The following is a 17,070-nucleotide window of genomic DNA, read 5'->3' on the forward strand; positions in this document are numbered from 1 at the left end:
GCTGTAAAAACTTCAGAAAAAAATGACAGAGTCAAGTAATGAAAAAAACAATTAAAACTCTTCCTAAGTGTTGCATTTTCTCCAAGTGATACTGTTCACAGGTACAAATGGCAGCTTTGACTTACCAAAGAATTAGGATCCTTTGGGTATAAATTCCTTCCAGTACTTTCAGAACTTAAAGTGGTATTTCTAATGCCACTATATGTAGGCTAATTGTGGAAAGAAGATTTTTATTTCAGTTCTCAAAGCTAATAATTTGAATTCCTTGTGCCTTTCGTCTCTCTTTGTTAATGTGAGATGATGATGATGAAGAAGAAAAGGTTGCTAACCAATGTCATCACCTGCACTATTTTTATGGCCATCTTAGCCTATGTTAAGATGGACAGGGTGTCTGTCTGCTGATGGACTGAACAGTTAAAAATACAAGCTGTTAGAAGGACAAAAAACAACCACCTAAATAAGTAAACCACCATCTCAATAACTAAAACCTTGATTTTATGGAAAGGTGAATCTTTTAGGTGTCTTTGATTGCAATACTTGATGCAGAAATTAAATACTGGTTTGACTTTTGAAATATATTACCAGTTATTTTCCTTTCTCTTTTAATGTATTCACTTCTGTATAAAAGACCTGTTTAAAATGTCTGATACAAGTATTTAGCCTAAGAGGAAGAAGAAGAGGAGAGAGGAGGAGAGAGTAAGAGGAAGAAAAAGAGAAGGGAGGAAGAAGAAGAAGAAAGAGGAGAGAGTGAGAAGAAAGAGGAGAGAGTGAGAAGAAAGAGGAGAGAGTGAGAAGAAAGAGGAGAGAGTGAGAAGAAAGAGGAGAGAGTGAGAAAAAAAAAATGAAGAGGAGAGAGTAAGAAGAAAACAGAGCAAGAAAAATAAGAGTCAGAGATAAAAAGAAAAACCAAAAAAGTCAGATTGGAAAGAGAAAGGCAGAGAAAGAGGAAAGAAAGGTGGGGTAAAGAGAAAAAGAGTGAAAGACAAACAGAAAAGGAAGCACTTGAAATGAAAGAGAAAAGCAAATAGAGAGACAAGAAAAAGAAGAAATAGAGCTGAAAACCTACAGGAAAACAAATGGAGAGACTGAACACAAGGTAGGGTTCAAGAGAGAAAGAAATAGAGAGTTAGACAAAAAAGTTAAAGTTGGACAGAAAAGGAAAAAGGGTCAGAGACAAAGATAGCAAGTGTTAGAAAGACAAAGGCTGACAAAGAAAAAAAAAAGAAGAAAACATAGTGAAACCTAGATTGAAAGAGACAGACATAGAGACATGGGGAAATACATGTAGAGGAATGGAAGAAAATAGGGTGAGAAGGAAATAGGGTTAGAGAAACATAGAGATGTGTTAGAAATGGAAACAAAGGAAAACACAGCCAGAGACAAAGAGTTACACATGGAAGGATAAAGTGAGTAATATACTAAGGAGGAAAGTAAGAGGCAAAGGGAGAAAAAGGGTGAAAATGATAGGACTCAACCACACCAAAGAAAGACAGGAGATGAATGGTGGGCAGGGCAGAGGGTAAGAGGCATCATTATTAGGGCTGATTAATCTTTATTCCCTTAAACTTCAGCAATACACAGGGAAACAATGCATACAAATGCAAGTACAGAGACAAATACAACAAAGAATACATCATACCTAGGCACACAAGTACAAGTCCAATTTACATACAGCAAAATACATCAAAAGACAGGAACAACTGCAAAGACAGAACAATATAATGTACTACAAGCCAAATACATATTGACACAATATAACCGTGTCTCCATTTCAGAAAAGTCCACAACGCTTTTATTGTTATGACGCACCCGGAACAAAAACGGCGCAAAACGCTCCGCCGACGTGCACGCCCCCTTCGCGTTACGCACAAACTCACATTCACGGCAACTCGCTCCGGAGACTCCCAAAAAATCCTCCTGCCTGATGAAAACCCCCCCTGAAAGGCAAAGGCCATACACACAAGGTTGTATCTGCTCCACACACACACACAGCTGCAGACACAAGCACACACAAACTCTCACAGACAGACACAGACAGTCACACTCTCACACATTCTTCTGCTGACACGCTGGCTGCCACCCTTACGTGAAACGCTGCACTGAAGAATATGCTTAAACGCTTCTTCTGACCGCAGGACCTCCATGTCAAATGGTAGATTCCAGGAAATTCTGTAGGGACCCGGGGACCTACAAGACAAGGGGAGGCGGTCAGTGACTGACTATCTGAGAGCTAGGAGCTATACCAACTCTGGGCCCATCAGTGTTGTACCCCAAAGCCCGTAGAGAACAGATGAACGGCAAAGCTTTATAACTGCTCTACCTGAGCGTGACTACGTGCCTGGGCAAGGCAGCTCCAATCACAATTGCCACAACAGAGGTGCATACAACATAAGCCAACGTAGGTACATACAGTATAAGCACAAACAACATAAGGCAACGTAGGTACATACAGTATAAGCACAAACAACATAAGGCAACGTAGGTACATACAGTATAAGCACAAACAACATAAGGCAACGTAGGTACATACAGTATAAGCGCAAACAACATAAGCCAACGTAGGTACATACAGTATAAGCACAAACAACATAAGGCAACGTAGGTACATACAGTATAAGCGCAAACAACATAAGCCAACGTAGGTACATACAGTATAAGCACAAACAACATAAGGCAACGTAGGTACATACAGTATAAGCACAAACAACATAAGCCAACGTAGGTACATACAGTATAAGCGCAAACAACATAAGCCAACGTAGGTACGTACAGTATAAGCACAAACAACATAAGCCAACGTAGGTACATACAGTGTAAGCACAAACAATATAAGCTAACATAGGTAGGCGCAACATACGCACATACAATAGAAGCCGACACAGGTAGGTGCATCATAAGTGCATACAACATAAGCTGACAGAGATACAAGATAAGTGAGGACTTGATATAATTCTCCAGAAGACTAATTTTTGAGCCCTATATCCTTTGAGAAGGCAGATGCTACGGAACTACTGTGGTCAGGTGATGAGGGGCTAATAAGCTCCGTCCGGAAGTCCATGAGAAGGGCTACCAAAACTGAGAATGAAGACGGATGAGAACATCTCGTGTACATCGTCCGGACCCAAAAAGTAAATATGTAAAAATGCCAGAATAATTGATATCCGGGAAGGTACATGAGCAAAATATGGCCAATACGGCACAAAATGATGTTGCTAAAGCATGGAGATGTAACAAAGGCCTATGACACAGACAACGTGACACGGACACAGACAACGTGACACGGACACAAGTGGAAACTGCCTGGCAATTTCACCTTATGGACCCAAGATTCCTAGCCCAAGATGAGCCATGGGCTGATGATGCCAAAGAAAAGAAAGCCCTAGGGCAGTAGCACTTGATGATGACATGCAACTCCTTTCAAGATGTTAGTGCCAAAGCACTTAAGAGGAAGCCTAAGAAGCTCAGTAGGCCTAGAGAAGGAAGAAATGACTACAGGGTGACTGTAGCTATAGCTCCAGACATGAAGGCGGGCTCCTATGGTGAAAAGATCCACGACAATGTCAAGAGTCAAAGAAGGCCGCCGATGCGAACGTCACGAGAACCAGAGAGGGATCGGAACTGCCCTGCCCGGCGAAGACTCTGGGGGGGCTGAGGAGAAACCCTCTCCCTTTGCTCCCGAGGGGCCCGTCCCACTATGGGCCTATTCTCCAAGCTAACATCAAATAGCCTCCTGTGATAGTAAAGGTTTTCCCCCCATCTCCCACCTACTGGCCCCAGCACTTGGCTTTTGCAAGACAACCGGATGGAATCCAATGTCAGTTGGATGTGGACGGCGAGACGTTCTCTGCATCAGCTTCGGTGCTGCTGTTTCCAAACTTCAGCTACGCTCCTCCTCAGGGTACCTAAGACAAAACAGAAAATGCAACTAGTGCCCACGAAAAGAGGAATCCCCGAAACTCTGACACACCACTGCCCCGGCTCACCTGAAGTCTTAATTTGACTCCACAAGCTGCCTGGAGGATACCTGAAAAACAAAAAGGTACACACTTAGCATGCTGCTGCATAAGGGTCACCTGTGAGTCACCGTGCCAAAATGCCAACTCACCCGCTCGCCTCTGTTCCTTCACACAGCTAGGGCAGCGACAGCACCTGCAAAAAAACAAAGCAAAACAACCCACACTGAGATACTGTGAAAACAACATCCCCCTGCCCTGAAAAGCACACCCACCCAGACCTTACGCTTGCACCCACCTGGCCTTGGACATCCAGACATCCGGACCAGAGACATCTTGCAAGACGACTGCCTAAAATAAAACAAAGTAACCAAGAGTGGATGCTTAGAATTGCACCAAAACCTGAAACCTGAGCAAGAACAACTCCTTCTGTCCACTGCTCACCTGGCACACAGGGCCTTGACTGCTGCTATCTGCCTGGACCTCCTAAAAATAAAGGCAAAGAACACTGCTCTAACACGGTCACCCTTTAGGCTTCCCCTGCAAATGCAAACAATGACTGACCTGATCATGGCAGCACCCTCACCCAGGACTGGGGCTCTCTGCCACAGATTTGAACTGTCTGCATCTGAAAGGAAGTTAGGACTAGTGTGAAATGGCTGAGGGAATGAAGCCCCTTGGCAAAGGCTGGGGTTAATATACCCTGATTGGGCCCACCGCTCATTCCCGTGGCACCCAGGAAAAGAGAAGGGGCAAACCCCACCGAGTAGAAAAGCCCTCAGAGCAGCTGCAGCTGTTCGGCTCCTCTGGCTTGAATTCAAGGGGAATAAAGGGCTGGATATAGAAGGAAACTCTTCAGGGAAATGACAGCTCTTTTTTCTACAACTACTTGGAGCGAAAGGGCAAAAAAACTGGTAAGAAATAAAACTTTGTTTTTAGGCAGCATATCTAGATAAGTTGGGTAATTTGCTGTTAACTTACATAATTATTCCTCAGTGACTACTAAGTAGTGCTCAACATGAGACTAAGGGTGGAGAAAAATACTAATTATATGAACAGTCTAAGTCTTCTTCTTAGGGTTACTAATTAGAACTAACTACATTATAAATAAGAAAAATAATAGGCTCCTGGGCAGCATAAAGGTTAAGTATGTGCTAGGCTTGCCTTTCTCTGAGGTACTTAGTCCTAGGGCACAGAAAGAAGTGCCCTGAAAGGTAGTTTTAAATGCTGAAAAATCATTTTAAAAGAGCCTCCTTCAAGTGAATCCCTTAAAATGAGGAAATGGGGAATTTACCTCCACTGAAATGGATACCGTGGCAAATAAATGGCTTCTGCCCTTTCATTTAATCCCTTGAATACTGGGAAAAGAGAGGCTTTCCTCACTTTAAATCTCTCCAGTGATGAAGACAGAGGGATTTTCCCCTCAATCCAAACCCTTAAGAAAGAGAGATAGCTGGGCTTCCCCCTCAATTTAAGCCTTAGGACAACAAAAATGGTTACTCTTAATTCAAACCCATAAACGACACTGTCAAGGTTTTCCCCCTCTATTTAAACTGGAAAAAAATGGAATATGGGGATTCCCTGTCAATTAGCACCCCTAACAGCATAGAAAAGGCAGGGACTCTTTCAAATGAGACCATTAAAATTGCAGGGGAAGTGCGTTTCCTCATTATTTGAACGCAAGAAATGACGGAAAAGGAAGCTTTTTCCCATACTTGAAACCCCTTTTCTCTCCATAACCCCTCTTTTTTCTGGGAGTGCTGTGGAAGGTCTGGGGGTTCTAGGGGAGGACTGACATAATAAAAGGGGAAAGTTGAAAGCTCTCCCGTGGAACCCCACATGCTGCCTGGCCTGCTCAGGTGCTGCCCCTTGGCAAGAGGGCTCTTCCCTTGGCATTTTCTCCAAGGGATGCTCCGTGCCTGGGTGGGTCCGGCTGCTCCCTGGTCCCTGCTGGATGTTCCGACCATAGCTCCTGGCAGGTGTGCCCAGGTAGCTGCACTGAAAGCAGCTGCTCACGCAGGGAGCTGCTACACCTAGGAGTGAGGGATGAGGTGAAGAAAGGTCCTGTGGGGTGTTCCCTCCCCTACACAGCCCCTTGCCAGACCCTTAAACAATGGGGTGCCAGATTTTCATTTCAAAGATAATTAACAGTCTTTCCCCTGGCCAAACAGGAATTGCGCTTCCAAAATTGCAAACAGCGAATGATTTCTCACAGACCACAGCTGCCGACACCAGAAACTCCCGCAGCCCTTGGAGAGCAGCACGCCTTGAGTGAACAGACATCAACACACAGGGAGGGTGAGGTTGGTTTTACAGGGAAAAAGGGCAGAGGTCAGGTCACGAGGTCTGTGGCCCCAAGTGACTTTCAACATCTTTTCGTTCTGAATGGCACAGGATTAATCCTGGAGCAAAACTGCTGCCAGCAAGAGTTCTGCCTGCCCTGGAAGAGACAAGCACCTCCTCGAAACCAACATCAGGAAGTGTAGAGGGTGAGCCGTGTTTCACAGAGAATAGGGCCAGCAACAGAGTCCAAGAGCCAGGGGCCCCGAAAGAAGGGCCACCCCCTGAAAATCTGAATGAAGAAGGAGGTGTTGTGGACCCAAGCTGCCCTCATGTCGATGAGGAGTTGCCTTGAAGATCCCAAGTACAACTTGCAAATTGACATCAGGAACCAGGACTGGTGAGTTTTCTTTCCCATGGAAAAGGGCCAGAGTATGTGCCCAGGTGCCCCTGGCCCTCAGCTGGCCCCTGACTTCACAAAATCCAAATATCAAAGAACGTATCCCAGACCAAAGCTGTCCCCGCCTCAAACTTGTGCTGCCCTGAGAGTCCCAAGGGAGCCCTACAAACTGACATCAGGAACCTGGACTGGCGAGTTTTCTTTCCCAGGTAAAAGGACCGCTGTCTGTGCTCATGGCCCTGTGCCCACCACTGGGCCTCCTGAAATTCCAAATGGGATGCCAGATGCCTCCCACACCAAAGCTGCCCCCGGCTCTTGGCCTGGCTGCCCTTGCCGTGGTCCTGGGTGGCCCCGGGGTCTCAGTATGGAATATCCTGTGGCTCTGGGATGACATCAGCTCCCTTTGTCTCCTTTTCCATGGCAGATCGCTTCCAGGAGTCCCCGAGTCCTCCCAGCTGCCCCAGTTCCCTCCCAGTGTGCTACCCAATGTTCCCGCTTCCCTCCTGATTTTCCCAGTGTCCCTCCCAGTGTTCCCAGTGCAGGTACGGGACACAGTAGAAGTGGTTCTGTAACTGCTTTGAGCCTTTATTGCCACTATGGGAAGGCTCTGAGGGTTCTCGGGGAGGGCAGGAAGGGATGTGGGGGTCCCAGGGGTGCCACTCTGGGGGTTGGAGGTCCCAGATGGATTCCGGAAGGGGGGCATGGAGTGCTTGAGGGGGTCTCTCAATTGTCACACCGGGAGGGGCCCCAGCGGGTCTGGGGAGGCGGCCCAGGGTGTCCTGGGGGCCACTGGGGATTCTCAGGGATCCCTGGGGACTATTCAGGGGGTCCCAGAGAGTTCAAGGTGGATCCCTGGGGGATCGTTTTGGGGGGTCACAGGGGTCAGGGGGATTTCCCAATGAAGATCTGGGGGGAAAGGGGGAGTCCTTCAGGGCCTGGCAGAAGGAGGACAACTAAGCATCACCAAACATGTTACGTCAATCTCCTGATACAATCTAGAGCCCAACTACACCCTGCATTACAAATTTCAAGTCCCCAGGACTTGTGCTATTACAGGCTATGCAGCAGGGCAGAGCAGTTGTGGGACAAATACGTGCAGACACCCGTGACACAGGACAGGGAGAGAGAGCTTTTGAGGAGAAGAAAGGACCGAGAGACCCAAAGAACACAGAGTGCACCAGAGACAAGTGACAGGACACACACCAGAACTGCTCTGCCCTGAGCACCTCAGCACTGTGATCAAAACAGACACTTTCCCTTTAGCTGGCCTAAGGGGACACTTCTTGCACATCCCCACCCCCAAAGCTGATCCTAAAGGCCCTCCCAGCACCCCGCTTTCACCCCCTCTGTGGGCCTTAGCCCTCCACTTATCTCTCTGGCATCTGGGGATGAGAATCCACGTCGCCTGGCAATGGAGGCTGCCTCGCCTGCGGGGAATGTCCTATGGTCACCGGGCTGTGGTCCCGTGCTCAGCTACAATCGAGAACACCAAACATCACTGCATGATCTTAGCTGCACAATGGACAAAACCCAGCAATCCTGCTACTCACCATTCTCCAGAGAATGCTCGGGTCACACACTTTGGCCAGGCTCGGAGGCTGCCACCGTCATCGCAGGGTCTGCCTGGGTTAAGAAGAGACAAAGTGACTCGGCATTGCTGAAACACGAGTGGACCTTGGCTCCCCCTCCCTACCTCGGCGACTCACTGCAACTTCTCAGCCATTGCCAATGGCTCCCTGGATGCCATCGTGAAATACAAAATTTCAAGGCTTCATCTCAGAGTCCTGCAATACTTCCAAAGAGCTCACAAGCACAGAAAATCCAGGCCATCAGCTGTTGGTGACAAGGGCTTGGCATACGCTGAGTGGATTCCCTAAAGCACACAAACAACAATGGATGCTTACAATTGCACCAAAACCTGAAACCTGAGCAAGAACAACTGCTTTTGTCCACTGCTCACCTGGCACACTTGGCCTTGACTGCTGCTAACTGCCTGGAGCTCCTAAAAATAAAGGCAAAGAACACTGCTGTAACACGGTCACCCTTTAAGCTGCCCCTGCAAATGCAAACAATGACTGACCTGATCATGGGAAAACCCTCACCCAGGACTGGGGCTCTCTGCCACTGATTGGAGTTGTCAGCACCTGAAAGGAAGTTAGGACTAGTGTCAAAAGGCTGCAGGACAACTTAACAGCACCAAACATATTATGTCAATCTCCCCATATAATCCAGAGCCCAACTACACCCTGCATAACAAATGTCAAGTCCCCAGGACTTGTGCTATTACAGGCTATGCAGCAGGGCAGAGCAGTTGTGGGACAAATACGTGCAGACACCCGTGACACAGGACAGGGAGAGAGAGCTTTTGAGGAGAAGAAAGGACCGAGAGACCCAAAGAACACAGAGTGCACCAGAGACAAGTGACAGGACACACACCAGAACTTCTCTGCCCTGCACACCTCAGCACTTTGATCAAAACAGACACTCTCCCTTTAGGTGGCCTAAGGGGACACTCCTTGGACATCCCCATCTCCAAAACTGACTCAAAAACCCCTCCTGGGGAGTCCCAACCCGGCACCTCTCTTCCATCCCCTCTGTGGGTGGTAGCCCTCCACTTATCTTGCACATATCTGGGAATGCAAATCCCCATCAGGTGCAGAACGAGGCCTCCTGCCTGTCTGGGAAGTTCCAGTTGTCACCAGGCTGTTATCTCTTGCTCTGCCAAGAGAAAGAAAACCAAATGTCAGTGCACTACCTTAACAGCACATGGGCCAGAACCTGACAATTCTGCTACTCACCGTCTCCCAAGAAGTATCGGGCCACACACCTCAGGCACGCTTGGATTCTGACACAGTCATCTCAAGGCACACCTAGGTTAAGGGCAGACAAGGTGACATGGCATTGCTGCAACTTAAGTGTACCCTCGCTCCTCTTCCCTGCCTCACCGCAACTCCTTGGCCATTCCTGTGGGTTACCAGGAGGGGACCTTGAAATGCAAAATTGGAAGGCTCTGTCACAGGGTCCTGTAATGCTTCTGGCAAGACCACACGTGCATGAAACCCAGTCCATCAGCCAGTTGGAGACAGAGGTATGAGTACTCTGAGTGGATTCCCTAAAGCACACAAACAACAGTGGATGCTTATAGTTCCACCAAAAACTAAAAGCTGAGCAAAAACAACTGCTTTGGTCCACTGCTCACCTAGCACAATGGGCCTTGACTGCTGCTATCTGCCTGGACCTTCTAAAAATAAAGGCAAAGAACACTGCTGTAACACGGTCACCATTTAGGCTGCTCCTGCAAGTGCAAACAATGACTGACCTGATCATGGCAACACCCTCACCCAGGACTGGGGCTCTCTGCCACTGATTGGAGTTGTCAGCACCTGAAAGGAAGTTAGGACTAGTGTCAAATGGCTGCAGGACAACTTAACAGCACCAAACATGTTATGTCAATCTCCTGATACAATCTAGAGCCCAACTACACCCTGCAAATTACAAATTCCAAGTCCCCAGGACTTGTGCTATTACAGGCTGTGCAGCAGGGCAGAGCAGCTGTGGGAAAAATATGTGCAGACACCCGTGACACAGGACAGGATGTGACAAACCAGGGGACAGGACAGGGAGAGAGAGCTCTTGATGAGAAGAATATCTGCAAGGACCGAGAGACCCAAACAACACAGAGGACACCAGAGACATGTGACAGGACACACATCAGAACTGCTCTGCCCTGCATGCCTCAGCACTAAGGTCAAAACAGACACTTTTCACCTTTAGATGGTCTAAGGAGAAACTTCTTGGACATCCCCAATTCCAAACTGACTGAAAAACCCCTCCTGGGGAGTCCCAACCTGGCACCTCGCTTATCACGACTCTCTGTGGGTCATAACCCTCCACTTATCTTGCACATATCTGGGGATGCAAATCCCTGTTGGGTGCAGAAGAACGCCATCTCCCTGTCTGGTAAGTTCCAGCTGTCACCTCTTGGTCTGCCAAGGGAAAGAAAACTAAACATCAGTGCACCATCTGAACAGCACATCGGCCAAAACCTGGTAAATCTGCTACTCACCATCCTCCTCAGAATGCCCGGGTTCTTGGCCCTCACGCTTTGGGCGTGCTTGGATTCTGACACCGTCATCGCAGGGGACACCTGGGTTAAGGGCAGACAAGGTGACATGGCATTGCTGAAACACCAGTGGAATCTCATTCCTCCCCGACTCACCGCAACACCTTGGCCGTTCCTCAGGGCTACCAGGATGGGACCTTGAAATGCAGGATTGGAAGGCTCCATCACAGGGTCCTGCAATGCTTCCAGCGAGATCCAAAGTGCATGAAACCTGGTCCATCAGCCAGTTAGTAACGGAGGTATGCACACTCCGAGTTGATTCCCTAAAGCACACAATCAAGAATGAATGCTTAGAATTGCACCAAAAATTGAGACCTGAGCAAAACCAACTGTTTCTGTCCACTGCTCACCTGGCACACTTGGCCTTGACTGCTGCTACCTGTCTGGACCTCCTAAAAATAAAGGCAAAGAACACTGCTGTAACACAGTCACCATTTAGGCTGCCCCTGCAAATGCAAACAATGACTGACCTGATCATGGGAAAATCCTCACACAAGACTGGGACTCTCTGCCACTGATTGGAGTTGTCAGCAAGTTGAAAGGAAGTTAGGACTAGTGTCAAATGGCTGCAGGACAAATTAGCATCACAAAACATATTAAGGCAATCTCCTGATACAATCTAGAGCCCAACTACACCCTGCATTACAAATTTCAAGTCCCCAGGACTTGTGCTATTACAGGCTATGTAGAAGACAGAGCAGTTGTGGGACAAATACGTGCAGACACCCGTGACACAGGACAGGGAGAGAGAGCTTTTGAGGAGAAGAAAGGACCGAGAGACCCAAAGAACACAGAGTGCACCAGAGACAAGTGGCGGGACACACACCAGAACTGCCCTGCCCTGAGCACCTCAGCACTTTGATCAAAACAGACACTTTCCCTTTAGGTGGCCTTAGGAGACACTTCTTAGATATCCCCATCTCCAAAACTGACTCAAAAACCCCTCCTGGGGAGTCCCAACCCGGCACCTCTCTTCCATCCCCTCTGTGGGTGGTAGCCCTCCACTTTATCTTGCACATATCTGGGGATGCAAATCCCCATCAGGTGCAGAATGAGGCCTCCTGCCTGTCTGGGAAGTTCCAGTTGTCACCAGGTTGTTATCTCTTGCTCTGCCAAGAGAAAGAAAACCAAATGTCAGTGCACTACCTTAACAGCACATGGGCCAGAACCTGACAATTCTTCTACTCACCATCTCCCAAGAAGTCTTGGGCCACACACCTCAGGCGCGCTTGGATTCTGACACAGTCATCTCAAGGCACACCTAGGTTAAGGGCAGACAAGGTGACATGGCACTGCTGCAACTTAAGTGTACCCTCGCTCCTCTTCCCTGCCTCACCGCAACTCCTTGGCCATTCCTGTGGGTTACCAGGAGGGGACCTTGAAATGCAAAATTGGAAGGCTCTGTCACAGGGTCCTGTAATGCTTCTGGCAAGACCACACGTGCATGAAACCCGGTCCATCAGGCAGGTGGAGACAGAGGTATGAGTACTCTGAGTGGATTCCCTAAAGCACACAAACAACAGTGGATGCTTATAGTTCCACCAAAAACTAAAAGCTGAGCAAAAACAACTGCTTTGGTCCACTGCTCACCTAGCACAATGGGCCTTGACTGCTGCTATCTGCCTGGACCTTCTAAAAATAAAGGCAAAGAACACTGCTGTAACACGGTCACCATTTAGGCTGCTCCTGCAAGTGCAAACAATGACTGACCTGATCATGGCAACACCCTCACCCAGGACTGGGGCTCTCTGCCACTGATTGGAGTTGTCAGCACCTGAAAGGAAGTTAGGACTAGTGTCAAATGGCTGCAGGACAACTTAACAGCACCAAACATGTTATGTCAATCTCCCCATATAATCCAGAGCCCAACTACACCCTACATAACAAATTTCAAGTCCCCAGGACTTGTGCTATTACAGGCTATGCAGCAGGGCAGAACAGCACCAGGAAAAATACGTGCAGACACCCGTGACACAGGACAGGAAGAGAGAGCTTTTGAGGAGAAGAAAGGACCGAGAGACCCAAAGAACACAGAGTGCACCAGAGACAAGTGACAGGACACACACCAGAACTGCTCTGCCCTGAGCACCTCAGCACTGTGATCAAAACAGACACTTTTTGTCTTTAGATGGCCTTAGGAGATGCTTCTTGCACATCCCCACTCCCAAAGCTCATTCAAAAGGCCCTCCCAGCACCCCACTTTCACCCCCACTGTGGGCCTTAGCCCTCCACTTATCTCTCTGGCATCTGGGGATGAGAATCCACGTCGCCTGGCAATGGAGGCTGCCTCGCCTGCGGGGAATGTCCTATGGTCACCGGGCTGTGGTCCCGTGCTCAGCTACAATCGAGAACACCAAACATCACTGCACGATCTCAGCTGCACAGCAGCCACAACCCAGCAATTCTGCTGCTCACCATTAGTCTCCTGAGAACGCCGGGCTCCTTGGGCCGCACGCTTCGCCCACGCCCTCCTGGCAGGGTCTGCATGGCTGAAGAGCAGGCGAGGTGAGGTGGCGTTCCCAAAACTCGAGTGGACCCTGGTCCCCCTCACTAGTAGTTCCCCCACTTACAGCAACTCCTCGGCCGCTCCTGAGGCTCCCTGGTGCCACCTTCAAGTGACAAAGATCAAGGCTTCGTCGCAGAGCCGCGTGCCGCTCCCCAAATTCCCAGGAGAGTGAAGGAGCGGCTCTGCGGCCGCTTGCAGGGGGGACTCGCTGGTACACGAGTGGACTGCCTAACACACACAAACATGAATGGATACTGAGAGTTGCAGCAGAGACACTACAGCTGCAGGCACACAAATCCATAAATAAATAAACTAATGAAATGCAAAAATTCTACCAAAATATTAATTTTATTTACCCAGTATCCAAATTGCCAAATAGATTAACAGAGACACCCTGTCCTATCCCCTCAATTACACCTCTAAAATCTATGCCAAACAAATCCTGAAAACTAAGAAAACCCTGCCTGTATTGAAATAAAAACAAAAAAAAGTCTTGTAAACGTTATAAATTCGTTAACCTAACACATCAGAACCATAAAAATATTAAACCTTTATGAACACCAGTATGCACTACCCTCGTTTCAACGTATAAAAGTAAAGCTATCCCTACTACTACCTAACACAAATATCACAAAATATAGCAGTAAGAAAAGAAAAAAAAAATAATCCTCACTATAACTAGAATATAAATTTTTTATTTTAAGCCAAAAAAATTCATACATTCTAAATAGGAACTTCCTCAAAATCAAGTATTTCAATAAACCCAAAAAACTCTAACATATTTCAAATAACTACAAAAAGGCTAAAAAACATAAAACAATCAAGCAACCCACCACAACTATCTAAAACTATCTACAATAAACCTTCTTTAAAAAAACCCAACAAATACTCCTTACCACCTCAACAATACATCACCAGCGACACCAAACAACTCAAAATACTCTAACTCCCATCCAAAAAATGCTCTATCAACTGAAACACTAAAACTCATCTAAAACACCCGCTTACCCTTCAATAACCTCCTCTAACTTACACACAAATCTAAAACCAATAAGAATTAACTATAAACTATCATACCTTAAAGAACTCCACCATTAAACACTACCGTACCAGACTTACTATAAATCAAAAACCCCAAAAAAACACACCACTGTTAACATCACCAAAACATTTTTCTCTATTCCTCTAACAACCAAATACAAACCTCGATTTACCTTCACTTGAAAAACATACAATACACCTACAACCAACTGCCCCAAAAATAAGAACACAGTCCTACCATCCAGCATAAATTCATCCAAATGAAACTTAAAAAAATAAAGCTCCAAAACATCTGTAATAATCCAGCAACATTAGATGAAAAGTATAACAAAAATACTTTTAAAATCATCCAAATTCTTCTAAAAGACTATTACACCACAAAAAAAAAAAAAAAAAAAAAAGCAAAATCAAAAAGCATCAAAGTCCCACCAATTTCATCAAAAACAGCCAGAATGGCTCCACAAGCCAACAAAAAAAAACCCCAACCTATAAGAAAATGCCAAACCACCTCAGAAACAAACAATAAAACACAGCCCCTCTTACCATGGTATTATTTTTGTACTATGATTAAAATACACATTCTATACAAAAATGTCCTCTACCCTGCCATCAATGCCACATAAAGCAAATAAATTAACTGTTATCATACAGGACATCCATATAAAAAAATCTCAATCGCCCTAAAACCTTAAAAATAATTAAAAATTAACCCCAAAATGAAAACTTTAACAAAAGAAACCCAAAAACAAACAACAGAGACTAAAAATACACCACCATAGAACTAACTACCAGCAAAAACAACCCCACACTACACTCTTTTCACTAACAGTTGTCAGTGAGACACATCACAAAAATGAAACAAAAATAAAAATCAGCCCTAGAGAAACCCACAAAACAAATCACAAAACCCACTAGAAAAAGAAGTCCAACCAACTTACTAAACTTCAAACCATACAACAGACCCTGAAAGCCGCTAAAAATTAAAACCGTACCTCTACACTAACTCAAAGAGTAACCAGTATTCTGCTAAGTTAGCTTTAAAAATCAAAGTAATAAAGGAGATTAACAAAAACCTAAACCACTAGACAATAAAAAGACAATAAATAACTACCTAAAAAAATCCACCGTATAAATACACAAGTTCCTAAAAAAAACACTAATAAAAAGCAACCAACAAATACATCAAACTGAAACAAAAACCCAAATAAATACAGTAACAACAACAAAAAATTATTCCTAACTCAATAAACCCATAATGCCTCAAACCATCAAAATACAAATACCACAGCAGAGCTTCACAGGGGGAGCGGCCGCCCATTCTCTTCCCTCTCGCAGCCCAGCACGGCACCGCTCGGGGTGCCGCGGCGAGGGGAGTGCCTGCCGCGTCACAACAAGAAATAAACACGTCACCAAAAGAGAAATGTAACCACAAACAATAAGTCCCAAATTACCGGTAACAATAAAACGTCCAGAACAATTAAACAAACCAAATGAATAAAACCTCTATCGGAAAATTTAAAAAATGCAATTACCAAGATTAAAAAAAAACCTCACTAATTCACTACAGCACACTACCTCAAGCCCACCAAAACTAACACTACATACTCATGCTAATAAAAGCCACCACAACCTAATTAAAAACCAACCCTGTACTTCAGGCTACGACCCATAAAAATCAGTGTAAAACCTTAAAAAAACATATCCTTTAAGAAGATAACTACAATCATATTTTCACAATATGAAAATAATCAAAACAAAACAAACATCCAACATATCGCACAAAAAAAAAAAAAAATCCAACAACAAACTCAATCCAATAAAACCCTTGTCACAGCACCTGAACCAAGAACCGTAACAACCAACAAGTACACCGTGACCGTTCTCATACACCAACTACGAACAAAAGAAAACGACCCAAAAAATTCCTCAGGAGCGCCTCAAAACCAGCGCAGCGAGGGAGGCTGGAAAATGCGAAGCCGCGCTCCCGGCCCCGGGCGCAGCGCGGCTCCGGCAGGAAAGCGGCTCCTCCGGCAGGCAGAGGCGGCGCCGCGCCGGCAGACCCCCGCCCGCTGCCCCCGGCCCGGCGGGGCCGGCACCGGGCCCGGGGGGCCCCGGCGGCGCCCGAGCCCCGCGCCCGGAGCGGACGGAGCGGCGGCACCGGCCGGCACCGGCCCCGCCCGCGCCGCCTCCCCCGCCCGCCGGCCCGGCCAAAGCTCCGCTCGGCTCCGCACGGCTCGCACCGGCGCGGCTCCGGCGGGCCCGCGGCAGCCCAGCCGCGCCCAGCTCCCCTTCCGCCCCGGCCAGCCCCGGCACTGCCGGCAGGGCTCCGCGCCGCACCCTTCGCTGCCGGGCCGGGGGCAGAAGAAGCGCCCCGAATGCAGCGGCACAGCCCGACCCCCGCCCTGCCAGCGCTGCCACGGCTGCAGCTCCCTTCCTCTGCAGCCCCGACTCTGACGCCACGCTCCGGCGCTCACCTCACCCCAACAAGGGAAAAGAAATGTAGGCTTCCCTTCAATCGCGTCCTCTAGAAGAGAAGAAAAGAAGCGGCTTTCCTCAAACGATGGCAAAAGGGGGCTTTTTACCTCAGTCCAAAGCCCTTAAAAGGGGGAACAACAGGACTGCCCCCTCCAATTCAACCTCAGGATGACGAAATCTCAAAGGGAAAGGGGAAAAATCCCCGCTACAAAGGCGCACCGGCTCACCTCCTTGGCTGCTGCTTCTCGACACAAAGATTTGTCCCTCGGCCCCTCCTCTGAGCAAGGCTCCA

At 47.3% G+C, this 17,070-nt stretch overlaps 3 long non-coding RNA genes across 4 annotated transcripts; all 3 read right to left on the reverse strand.

The window, feature by feature from the left end:
* Positions 1 to 1,532: 1,532 nt before the first annotated feature.
* On the reverse strand, positions 1,533 to 3,901 carry LOC144246620 (uncharacterized). Of its 2 annotated transcripts, XR_013340280.1 has the most exons (3): positions 3,765 to 3,901; positions 2,087 to 2,187; positions 1,533 to 1,937 (listed from the first exon to the last, which is right to left on the reverse strand). It is a non-coding gene; the product is annotated as an uncharacterized LOC144246620 (long non-coding RNA). The 2 variants fall into 2 exon arrangements; XR_013340279.1 differs by having other exon boundaries at positions 1,533 to 2,187.
* Positions 3,902 to 4,407: 506 nt separating this feature from the next.
* Positions 4,408 to 6,182, reverse strand: LOC144246622 (uncharacterized). The gene is made up of 3 exons (XR_013340283.1): positions 5,873 to 6,182; positions 4,518 to 4,581; positions 4,408 to 4,439 (listed from the first exon to the last, which is right to left on the reverse strand). It is a non-coding gene; the product is annotated as an uncharacterized LOC144246622 (long non-coding RNA).
* A 2,249-nt stretch (positions 6,183 to 8,431) lies between these two features.
* Positions 8,432 to 9,020, reverse strand: LOC144246573 (uncharacterized). Its single transcript, XR_013340230.1, has 3 exons — positions 8,714 to 9,020; positions 8,594 to 8,635; positions 8,432 to 8,506 (listed from the first exon to the last, which is right to left on the reverse strand). It is a non-coding gene; the product is annotated as an uncharacterized LOC144246573 (long non-coding RNA).
* Positions 9,021 to 17,070: the final 8,050 nt, after the last annotated feature.

The sequence above is a fragment of the Lonchura striata genome, chromosome 7 (genome assembly GCF_046129695.1).
Source record: "Lonchura striata isolate bLonStr1 chromosome 7, bLonStr1.mat, whole genome shotgun sequence".
Taxonomy (NCBI): Eukaryota; Metazoa; Chordata; class Aves; order Passeriformes; family Estrildidae; genus Lonchura; species Lonchura striata.